Source organism: Myxine glutinosa, chromosome 6 (genome assembly GCF_964187855.1).
Source record: "Myxine glutinosa chromosome 6, kmMyxGlut1.1, whole genome shotgun sequence".
In the NCBI taxonomy this organism is placed as follows: domain Eukaryota; kingdom Metazoa; phylum Chordata; class Myxini; order Myxiniformes; family Myxinidae; genus Myxine; species Myxine glutinosa.
The window spans coordinates 187,419,436-187,431,915 of NC_136266.1; the positions used below are offsets into that span (position 1 = coordinate 187,419,436).

Sequence of the window (12,480 nt, forward strand, 5' to 3'; positions counted from 1 at the left end):
ATGATCGTCAATTACGTTACTAAGGTAGTTTCAACGCCGATTACTGCTGCCAGTCAAAATACAAGAAAGTTTGAAGTTTGTAATATTTGATTTTTCTATGCGTGTTTGTGAAAATGTGTACTTTCACCAGTCCTCTTTGAATGACAGGTCACATAGTGAATCGAGTGTGCTAAATAAAGACAGGATTAAGTCACAAAACAAAAGCGTCAACATGGTAAACAGGATGTTTTGCATGGGACATTATGACGTACCTATTGTCTAACCAACGCCGCGGTAACCTATTGAAGTCGGCTTTGATGCCGCCGCATGGGCTGGGCGAATGTATAAAACGGAGAGGTCAACGGGGAGTTTCACCATTCGTTCTATCCTGTTCGAGCTATCAAGACCAAGATTCACCATTCGCTTCTATCCTGACCAAGACCAAGCTTCACCATTCGCTTCTATCCTGACCAAGACCACGAGATGGCACCGGGGGTGGGAGGCTTCGGAATCTGGGAGGATGAAGTGGCAGTGACCGACGATGGAGAGGAGGATAACGACGATGATCTCGCCTACCCAGACTCGGATGATGATCTTCGTAATGTCTTCCCTGAAGAAACAGATGACGAGGACTTCTTCGGATTTTAGAGCCTAAACCCAACAGCCCTTTTCCGACGATGGAGAAGAGGATAACAACGACGAGGATCTCGCCTACCCCGACTCAGATTGGACTGAAGAAACGGCTGACGAGGACTTCTTCGGATTTTAGAGACTAAACCCAACGGCCCTTTTCAGGGCCCCATTGGCAAGTGTTACGTGGTCCTCCCGGTAACTACCTGGTCTTGGTGACCCCCGGACCGTGGGAGGGACCCCGCCAGAAAGATATATGGTTTATACGCTTTCGTAACGCAATCAATATGAATTCCGGTCAAGAAGAAACCCCACACCAAGGATCCGGAATAATCAATAATATATTCACTGAGCAATCAACAACCATCAACAATGCACAATCAATATTACAACCATGTGAACTCATCTACACAAACTCTAAGATGGCCATCTTAATCTTATACATTCCTCACGTGAGCCCCACTCCTGACTCCCTCCGTGGTCAATGTCTCTCCTCTCCGCACACGGGCGGTTGAACGAGCCCCGGGCGGACGTGCTCTAAACGTGCCGTCTCGGACTGGGGCCGCGGCTGCAGCGCACCTCCTTGCCAAGCCACGGGGCAAACCCAGCGCGGCGTCCAACGTGCGCGAGGCCCCAAGTGCGACCCTTACGCGTCCTTGTAGGTGGGCAAAAACCCAGCGCGGCTTCCGACGCGAGCGAGGCCCAACGTGCGGACCCGTACGCGTCTTTGTAGACGGGGCAAAACCCAGCGCGGCTTCCGACGCGAGCGAGGCCCAACGTGCGGACCCGTACGCGTCTTTGTAGACGGGGCAAACTGTCCCGGACGCTTGGTTTCGTGCACGAACTCACGGTGACTGGACGTGTCAAAAGGTATTTACCGCCCAGGTAACTCCTCTCGCCAGACGTTTCGCAACGGCGCGTTTTCCGCGCAGCGTAAGGTCGATTCCACCTTCTCGTCGTCGCGGGGCGAGGAAGAAGGAACCTTCCTTTCCCTCGTGTCTTTTTCTCCCTTCCCCGTCACTTCCGCTTCCGGCCACTTCCGTTTCCTGCCACTCTTTCAGAAGGGCTCCTGACCCTCCAACCACAACAACTACACAACAACTTAATATACTACACACGGAAGCAAAGACCTGCATGGTACTTCACATACATTCACATAAATATGTAACACTCCCCCCCTTCAAGAAAGAAAGTTTGAACCCAGCGAAAACTTTCTTTGCCGGCCAATTTGGAGAAACAAACCAGATAACTCAACCCCCCCACATTATCAGTTCCCCCCGGGCACAGTTATCACTTAAAAATAAAGCCAGTTAAGCCACTCGATAGCACTTTTCCGGGAGGCCAAGCCGAGTATTCACTACATGGATGCCTTTAGGAACGCGGAGTTCACGGTTAGTCCGTGCAGGAAAGTTCTCTACATGGGCGCCTTGAGGAACGTGGAGTTCACGGTTAGTCCGTGCAGGAAAGTTCTCTACATGGGCGCCTTGAGGAACGTGGAGTTCACGGTTAGTCCGTGCAGGAAAGTTCACTACATGGACGCCTTTAGGAACGGCGTTCACGGTTAATTCGTGTAGGAATCTTGGCTCGGCGGCTCCGCCGCCTTCAGTGCTTCAACTTCTCAGAACGTCCCTAATAATTAGGGTGGGACCACTGGTCCCTGTAGTCCCCTGAATACCGGTCTTCTTCTCGGCCACTACTTTGCCCATTCTTCCTTCGGGAGCGGCCGTAACTCAGGGAGCCTCCATAATAATATTGACTGCGGCCACCACCAAAACTACCGCCCAGTTGTCCTCTCCTGTAGACCTCTCGACGCCTACGAAATGCCTTCCCTACTGTTATGGTCCGACCCTCCAAATCCTTGCCATTCCAATTCTTCTCTGCCTCTCTGGCGTCTTTTGTGCTGGCAAACGTGACAAAGCCGAACCCTCTTGACTGTTGCGTTTCCCAGTCTCTTACCAACCGCACTTCCACCAGCGGCCCATATCTGTTGAAGACAGAGGTCAGAACTTCTTCCTCTGTTTTGAAGTTCAGTCCCCCTACAAATAACTTGGCACTTTTGTCACCATCCCGAGCTGGTGTGGTGTTATTTTCCCTGCTGGGCTCTTTATCAACCCTCAGGTTACCATAAACTTGACCCCCGGCCAAATCATTCCCGAGAACCACAGATACACCCTCTACAGGAAACGTGGCTTGTAAACCGACGGTGACCGGTCCTGACACCAAATCGGACTCCAACTGGATGACCTGAAGGGGAGCACTAACACCGCCCCCGATCCCCTGTAAACGAACACTATCCCCCGTTGCCGTCTCCTCGGACCATGGCAAAATGCCTTCAAGCATTAAAGATTGATGGGCCCCTGTGTCTCTCAATATCCTAACCGGTCTCCGGTTAGTCGAGGCTCCATCCAGTGACACAAACCCCTCGGAAATAAATGGTTGGTAACCCTCTTGATGGCGATTTCTTACGCTAGCCATCGCATTCGGAGTTGTAATAGTCGGACTCCGCTCTGGGTTGTCCCTTTTCATGAGGTAACAACTGGACATCAAGTGTCCAGGTTTTTTGCAAAACGCGCAAGTAGGCCCGGAGGAAAAACTCGGGGTCTGCCTCGGGCCCCCCGAACTATAAGTTTGTCTTGGGCCCGCATCCCTCTGATTTCGAACCGGTGGGGTATCATAGTTGTCCCCATAATCATCTCGAGGCCGCCGCCATGTATGGTCGTTCTCCGCACCTGCTGTTCCCCACCTCCCCTGCGGAGATCTAGGCGAGGAGTTAGGTTCGTGGACCCCTATTCGGTGGGTTAAGGCATAATCATCTGCCATGGTGGCTGCGTCCCACAACTTTGGTACCTTCTTTTCCTGCAGGTACACTTTGATGTCCTCGTGGACACACTGCTGGAATTCCTCCACCAGGATCAAGTCCCGCAATGTTTCGAAGTCTTTCCCGACTCCTTTTGACTCACACCACCGATCAAACATGTTTTCTTTCACTCTGGCAAACTCCACATGGGTCTCACTCTCCCTCTTCCTGGCATTCCTGAATTTTTGCCTGTAAGCTTCCGGAACCAACTCATAGGCTTTGAGGATGTGCTTCTTCAGTACCTCATAATCTGCACATTGGTCCATTGGTAGCGCCGAATAAATTTCCTGAGCTTTCCCCACCAGCACACTTTGCACGAGTATGGTCCATGCCTCCTCCGGCCAGTTTAATTGTCGAGCCACTTTCTCAAAGTGTGGAAAAAATTTCGCGACTTCTTTTTCACTGAACGGTGGAACCAGCCTCACATGTCTGCCCACATCCCAGGTTTTCTGGTTAGGTGTCGACCCCGTCAGCAAGGGTGGTGCCTCTCCCCGTTCTCTCATTAACTCCAGCTCCTTGAATTTGATTTCTTGCTGAAGCTGCATGTCACGTTCCTTTAATTCCCTTTCCGCTTTTCTCTCCTCTGCTTCGAGGTCCCTTGCAGCTCTCCTTTCCTCTGCTTGTTCCTTTTCTCTTCTTTCCTGGAGTTCTCTTTCCACTCTCCTTTCCTCTGCTTGTTTCTCTTCTCTCCTCTCCTCTGCTTTCCTTTCTTCTTCTGCTCTTTCCTTTTCTGCTTTCCTTTCTTCTTCTGCTCTTTCCTTTTCTGCTTTCCTTTCTTCTTCTGCTCTTTCCTTTTCTGCTTTCCTTTCTTCTTCTGCTAACCTTTCCTGGAGTTCTCGTTCCACTCTCCTTTCCTCTGCTTGTTTCTCTTCTCTCCTCTCTTCTGCTTTCCTTTCTTCTTCTTTTAACCTTTCCTGGAGTTCTCGTTCCACTCTCCTTTCCTCTGCTTGCTTCTCTTCTCTTCTCTCTTCTGCTTTCCTTTCTTCTTCTTTGATCCGTTCCTGGCTCCGTAATTGCAACTCCAGTTTCCGGAGCTCCACGTCTTCTGGTTCTTCGGGTAGCCACTCCCAGGCTAACTCGTCCCATGTTCCTAATCCCACCATAGATTGTATCACCGTGGCCTGCAACTCTGCCTTCCTCAAATTAGTTCGGACCTCCAAGTTAAAATGTTTGGCCAATTTCAAGAGATCCGACTTTAGCAACGCTCGGAACTGTGCCTCACTCGGGGTTACCCCAAAGTTCTGTGCCACAAACGCCATGGTGCCTATCGTTAACACCTGTTAACCTTCACCCCAAGACTTTCCCCAATTTCTCAAAAAAAAGATTACCAATTAATAATTAATTAATAAATTTTAATTACCAAAAATATTATTATTTTATTATTTTATACACTTTTAGATCCCGGACGAGCCCCCAATTCTGTTACGTGGTCCTCCCGGTAACTACCTGGTCTTGGTGACCCCCGGACCGTGGGAGGGACCCCGCCAGAAAGATATATGGTTTATACGCTTTCGTAACGCAATCAATATGAATTCCGGTCAAGAAGAAACCCCACACCAAGGATCCGGAATAATCAATAATATATTCACTGAGCAATCAACAACCATCAACAATGCACAATCAATATTACAACCATGTGAACTCATCTACACAAACTCTAAGATGGCCATCTTAATCTTATACATTCCTCACGTGAGCCCCACTCCTGACTCCCTCCGTGGTCAATGTCTCTCCTCTCCGCACACGGGCGGTTGAACGAGCCCCGGGCGGACGTGCTCTAAACGTGCCGTCTCGGACTGGGGCCGCGGCTGCAGCGCACCTCCTTGCCAAGCCACGGGGCAAACCCAGCGCGGCGTCCAACGTGCGCGAGGCCCCAAGTGCGACCCTTACGCGTCCTTGTAGGTGGGCAAAAACCCAGCGCGGCTTCCGACGCGAGCGAGGCCCAACGTGCGGACCCGTACGCGTCTTTGTAGACGGGGCAAAACCCAGCGCGGCTTCCGACGCGAGCGAGGCCCAACGTGCGGACCCGTACGCGTCTTTGTAGACGGGGCAAACTGTCCCGGACGCTTGGTTTCGTGCACGAACTCACGGTGACTGGACGTGTCAAAAGGTATTTACCGCCCAGGTAACTCCTCTCGCCAGACGTTTCGCAACGGCGCGTTTTCCGCGCAGCGTAAGGTCGATTCCACCTTCTCGTCGTCGCGGGGCGAGGAAGAAGGAACCTTCCTTTCCCTCGTGTCTTTTTCTCCCTTCCCCGTCACTTCCGCTTCCGGCCACTTCCGTTTCCTGCCACTCTTTCAGAAGGGCTCCTGACCCTCCAACCACAACAACTACACAACAACTTAATATACTACACACGGAAGCAAAGACCTGCATGGTACTTCACATACATTCACATAAATATGTAACACAAGAAAGAATAATTATGTTTTTTAAATTCTCTTTCAACTCATTTCATGTATTTTCACTCTTTCTCTGTCTTCAGTTTCTCTTTCCTTTCATCATATTTCGCTTTCCATTTAATTTATTTATTCTCTTCTCTTTTTTAAATTTTCCTGATTTTTTTTTTTTTCTCTCGAAAATCTGATTTTTTTTTTATTTTTTTTGAAGTCGAAAATTAGGGGTGCGGTTGATACACGGGTGCGGTTGATACACCGGAAAATACGGTAATAGATGGAAGAGCAAAAAGAAAATCGGAAGTGTATATGTATGAAAGTCTTCAAACGTTTGGAAGCTGAAGGTGAGGTATTTCTATCATACACAATTACAGACGAAGAGGGGGATTCACCATTATGAACTCAAAACCAATCAGCAGTCTCTGAAGTGGCACCATAAGACATCACCAGCAAATAATAGGTTTGGAATGCAGCCATGTGCGGCTAAAGTCATGACGTGTGTTTTGGGACACAGAGGGTGTTTTGGGACACAGAGGGAATCCTGCTTGTGGATGTTGTGCCAAAGGATGCCACAATTATCTTGGAGAGGTACAGCACCTTCAGGAAGTATTCACTCCCCTTGACCTTTTTACATTTATTGTTGTGTTGCAGCCCAAATTAAAAATGGATTGAATTGAAATTTTTGTCACTGATCTACAAATAATATTCCATAATGTCAAAGTCGTATTTTTTTTTTTTTTTCAGAGATTTTTACAAAATATTTTAAAATGCAATACAAAAATATCTCAACCCCCAAAGTCAATACTTTGTGGAAGCGCCTTTGGCAGCAATTACAGCTTTGAGTTGTCTTGGGAATGTCTATCAGCTTTGCACATCTGGATTTGGGGAGTTTCTCCCATTCTTCCTTGCAGATTTGCTCAAGCTCTGTCCAATTGGATGCGGAGCATCGGTGAACAGCAATCTTAAAGTCCTTCCACATATTCTCAATGGGATTCAAGTCTGGGCTTTGGCTGGGCCACTCAAGGACTTTCACGTCTGTTCTGAAGCCATTCCAGTGTTGCTTTGGTTGAATGCTTGTGGTCAGCATCCTGTTGGAACACGTAAATCTTCACCACAGCCTGAGGTCCTTTGCATTTTTTTTTTTTTTTTTTTGCATACAAGATCGAGGCTCGTGAAAGAGCTAACATTAATCACCAAAAAAAAACGGACACATAAAACATATAATAAGGGGAGTGGGAGACAAGATGGGGAGAGAGGGGGAAGCACACGAGCACAACATTTGAGAGCAGGTACATCAAGAGATCTGTGGGAGGGAGAGAGCTTGGGGGGGAGGAGGCATGGGCAGGGGGGGGGGGGGAGTAGGTTCTCAAGGTTCTAGAAAGTAGGTCTACGAGAAACGTACGAGAAACGTAGGCCTACGAGAAAGTAGCAAAGTAGGTCTGAAGTAGGTTCTCAAGGATTTGCCTGCATTTGGCTCCATTCATTGTTCGCTCTATCCTTACAAGTCTCCCAATCCCTTCCGCTGAAAAGCATCCCCATAGCATGATGCTGCCACCACCTTGCTTCATAGTAGGGATGGTGTCAGATGGGTGATGAACAGTACCTGGTTTCTAGAAGATGTAGCGCTTTACATTCAGGCCAAATAGTTCATTTTTGTCTCATCAGACCAAGGAATAATTTACCACTTGCTATAAGTCTTTCACAAGTCCTTTTGCAAACTCCAGGCGTGCTGTCATGTGCCTTTTTCTCAAAAGTGCCTTCTGTCTGGCCACTCTCCTATAATATAAAGCCTAGATTTGTGAACAGCTACAGAGTTGCCCTTCCGGCGGGTTCTCCCATCTCAGCGAAAGAACTCTGTAGTTCCGTCAAAGTGGTCATTGGGTTCTTTGCCACCTCGCTGACTAAAGTCCTGCTTGCCTGGTTGCTCAGTTTGGTCGGACAGCCAATCTCTAGGAAGAGTCTGGGTAGTTCCATACTGTGTGGATGGAGCTCAACGTGCACTTGCAAATTGTCAACACTCTATAAATTGTTTTATACCCTTCCCAAGATCTATGTCTCATCACAATTATATCTCGGAGTTCTTCTATCAAGTTCATCACAATTCTATCAAGGCAGACAGTACCTTGGATTTCATCGTCGAGTTTCTGCTCTGACATGCGGTTAACTTTGGGACCTTATATAGAAAGGTGTGTTTTTCTAAATAATGACTATTCAATTGAATTGGCCACAGGTGGACTCCAATCAAGTTGTAGAGACATCTCAAGGATGACCAAAGGAAAATGGATGCACCTGAGCTCAATTTGGAGTGTAATAAACAAGGGTTGAACACTTTCCAGCTTTTCATTTTTTATTATTTTGAAATATATATATATATATATATATATATATATATATATATATATATATATATATATATATATCTATATAATAATAGCGTAAGGACTCGACTTTGTTATCCCTTTTACGCCGCACCCAGTGACCCGATGCCCATGGCACTAATGGATTTACGATCTACGAACCGCGCTCTTTGTTTATCACGTACAGCCATACTCGAAAAATCTGAATTAGCCGACGTTGGGGCCCAAAAGCATCCGATTAACTGCCGATACGACGCTATCTTACGACGCCATCGTATTGGCGTCTGCTGGGGGAAGGCGAAGCAAGCCGTCCGCTGATTGGACAGGCGAAGGCGAAAGCAAGCCGTCCACCGAGTGGACAATCCAGAGCATGCATTTGTGCCGGTGTCGGCGATCGTTGTTCATATACGCACTCTTCATTCTCATCTTTCTTCCTAACTCTTACTCGGACAAGCAAATCCCCTATGCCATCCATAATGGTACACTCTATCCATACACCTCATCCTCCCTTCCGTGGATGTTCCACGGGTTTCGGCTAGTATATATATATATATATTGTTGCGGATATGAGAATTGTTTTTTTTTATTGTGTAGTACATTGTAAAATATCACCCTCCTTCCTCCAGTTGTGTATAAAGGTCAAAAGGGCGTCCCTTAATTAGGTCATATACAATCACGTTAGCCAATCATAGATTTCCTGCTTGTTGGTAGTTATTTCCTTATTCTGTGTATTAGGTTAAGGCTTTGTCTTCCATTAATTAATACTCCATTGCACCGAATTCAAATAGATAGATCCCCTTTCATTTTCATTCCCAAAGCCCCATTCCCAAAGCCTCTATTGCCAACTGCATTCGCCGCCATTGCCCATGTGCTCCAACTCGGAGAAGAAGGGCGTGGCCCGCACACCATCATCAAGAGGTGGAGCCAAGAAGCCCCTACGACCAACCAAGAATGAGTGGGTATGGCTCAATAGGGCGGGGTTATAAAACCTGTTGCATCAGCCCCCACCGAGAGTTGCGCTAGAGACGGCAGATGAGTCGAGACGAGCCCTTGGAGAGAGAAGGGAGACGCGTCCTGAGGTGAGCCAGAGAAGCAGCTTTGGCTCCACCAGCAGTTTTGGCTCCACCCATAGTTTTGGCTCCACCAGCAGCTTTGGCTGCACAAGCAGCGTTGACTCCACCAGGCAGCTTCGACCCGTCACCCCGCAGGAGCCAGATTGCGGTGGCATCGGTGGCCGTCGAGGTCCAGCCCGGCGTCCCGTGCGGGATCAAACTCCAGCCAGCCCCGTGCCTTCCTCCCCTTCTCTGCCATCCCAAACCATTCCAGCCAATCGTTCCTGCCTCCATTCCCCATTCGTGTGAGTCCGTCTTTGTTTGTTCTGTCCTGGGTTAAGTAAGACTGCATAGGTAAGCTAAGTTTCACTGTGTCCTTCTGGTCCGTCCCTCTTTCTGCTTTATTTTATTATCCTTCCTTCTCCTTGGTTTCTTTTGATTGTAAATAGTAATAATAACTCGTAATAATAATAATAGTAAACAGCCTCCTCACTCTCTGCAGACCTTGACAAAATCACAGACTGGGCAAACAAGTGGAACATGTCTTTCAATCCTGACAAATCTCACACTCTTACGATGTCTCTCCGAAAAGACCGACTGGACAACCCTCCCATCCACTTTCTGAATAATCCTCTCCAAGAAGTTCTGTCACTCAAGCTTTTGGGCCTCACTATCTGCCATGATCTTTCCTGGAAAAACCACATTTCAAATCTGGCCTCCAAAGCCAGTCGCCGACTGGGCATCCTCCGTCGTGCGAAGTCCTTCCTTGGCACACCTGAGCTCCTCACCACATACAAGGCTTTCATCCGCAGCTCAATGGAATACTGCTCTCCCCTCTGGGCTGGTGCTCCTGCCTCACACCTAGCTCGCCTTCGCGCTGTTGAAACCAAAGCATTCAGAATCATTGGAATCTCCCACGATGAAGCTAACTCCAAGGGCCTCTCACTCACTCACTCACCGCAGGCAGGTTGGTGGTCTTTCCGTCTTCTACCGACTCCTCTCTGGCCTTGCCCCCCCAGCTCTCTCTGGGCTCTGTCCCGCAAATATTCCTACAGGTCGCACAAGATCTGCCTGCAACCCTCTTTTGGTTAAACTGCCAAAATCAAGACTCTCTGCTCACCTTCACTCCTTCATTCCTCTTTTCTCCCGCCTCTGGAACAAACTCCCTCACTCTCTTCAATCCCACTCCACCCTCCAAGTCTTTAAAACAGCTGTTCACCACCATCTCTTATCTTCCCCCATCCAAAACCTTGATCTTTTCTACCCCCGCTAATTTCACCCCAATTCCACTTTTTGAAATAACAACTTCTGTCCTGGAAGTCCTTGGTGTCCTTGTGCTTTATACTTCTCCCTCCCCCCCCCCCCCTTCCCATGCCTCCTCCCCCCGGGCCCTCTCCCTTCCACACATCTCCCTGCTCTTGGATGTTGTGTTTGTGTGCTTCCCCTTTTCTCCCCATCTTGTCTTCCGCTCCCTCTTTTTGTGTATTTTGTTTGTCTGGTCGATTTGTTTGTGAAGTAAATGTTAGCTCTTTCACGAGCCTCGATTCAGTATACAAAAAAAAAAAAAAAAAAAAAAAAAAAAATCATATTCGTATTTCCTACCTCTTGTCTTCTTCTTCTTCACATCCGTCGTCTTTGTCTTTTCCAAATTGAATACCTGTGGCACGATTTGGCCAACGTTCAGAATCGGGTCTAGTCTTTGTTAACGGTTCGGGCCGTGGCTGCCATCCGCTCGGCAAATTAACATCTTATCCACGGTCACGAACGAAGCTGCTTACCGGCCTTTCCGGAGGTCGCGGTGCAGCTTCAGGGACCACGTCGGTCAGTGACAAGCGAGGGGACTAATCCCCCCTCAAAGGGGAACCATAGGCCGACGTTGGGTTCCGTAACAATATACAGTGAAACCTTGACTTACGAGTTTAATTCATTCTGTGACCGAGCTCGTAACTCAATTTGCTCGTTTCTCAAATTAAATTTCCCCATTAAAATGAATTGAAATGCTATTAATCCGTTCCAGCCCCCCAAAAACCACACCAATTTTTTTTGAAATACAGTATATATATATAAATATCTCGCGCTTTATATTTCACCTGTATGCAGCATACAAGTTGGCAGGATGGCCTGGACTGAAGGTACGCACACTTGACTCTAAACTGTCCAGCCTGGGTTTGAATCCCGACCCAGCTATAACCTGTCATGTCTGTGTTTCACAGGCAGGGTGATTCATCAATGTGTGTACCGCTAAACTGGGCGCCCCGTTTGCGTCGCATTAGTTGTTGGATCTTAAGGATCTCACCGTGTCTTCCACAAAGAGAAGGCGAGCTATCGCCGGCACTCTGAACAAGTTGTGGCCTGGCATGCTCTTCTCCTCTGCCGTTATATACGTCCTCCTCGGCATCTTTTTCCAGAAGAGCCCTGTCTCGTCACAGTTGAAGATTTGCTGGGGGATGTATCCTTCGGCTTCTATCAGTTCGGCAAAAGTTATAATAAAATCTTCAGCTGCCTTCACATCCGAGCTTGCTGCCTCACCATGCCTGACGACGGAGTGAATGCCGGTCCTCTTCTTTAAATTATCAAACCATCCCCGACTGGCTTTGAATGACTCTTCCGATGCCTCGTCCGTTGATGTTCCCGCCGTCTGCTGCACCAACCCGTAAATGTCTCGTGCCTTCTCACAGATGATGCTCTCGGTCATGGTATCTCCTGCGAGCTGCTTCTCCGTCAACCACACAAACAACAACTTCTCCATCTCTTCATGGACAGAGGTCTGGAGCTTTGAAATAATCTTAACGCCCTTGGCTGGCGTTATAGCCTTTATCGACTCCTTCTGCTTCAAAATCGTACATATCGTAGAAGTACTACGATCGTACTGCCTCGCCAAGTCGACAACACGCACACCTCGCTCATGTTTTTCGACGATTACGTGTTTTATATCCAAGTTCGCTCGCTCGTAACTCAGATCTCGGCTCGCATCACAAAGCAAAAATTCGACCGAGCGACGGCTCGCATCTCGGAAAACTCGTAAGTTGGTGCACTCGTAAGTCAAGGTTTCACTGTGTATATATATATATATATATATATATATATATATATATATATTGTTACGGGTCGCGGACAGATGTTATATTGACCGAGCGGTGGTGTATTACCGCGACCTAACAGGATCCCCGACTCACCCGATTCCACCCAAACGTTGGCCGGATCGCACC

The 12,480-nt window shown here is 48.1% G+C and overlaps 1 protein-coding gene across 4 annotated transcripts in view; it reads right to left on the bottom strand.

Moving 5' to 3' along the window:
- Positions 1–12,480, bottom strand: part of LOC137429055 (uncharacterized) — a 346,812-nt gene that overhangs the window by 317,602 nt on the left and 16,730 nt on the right. The window lies entirely within an intron of this gene.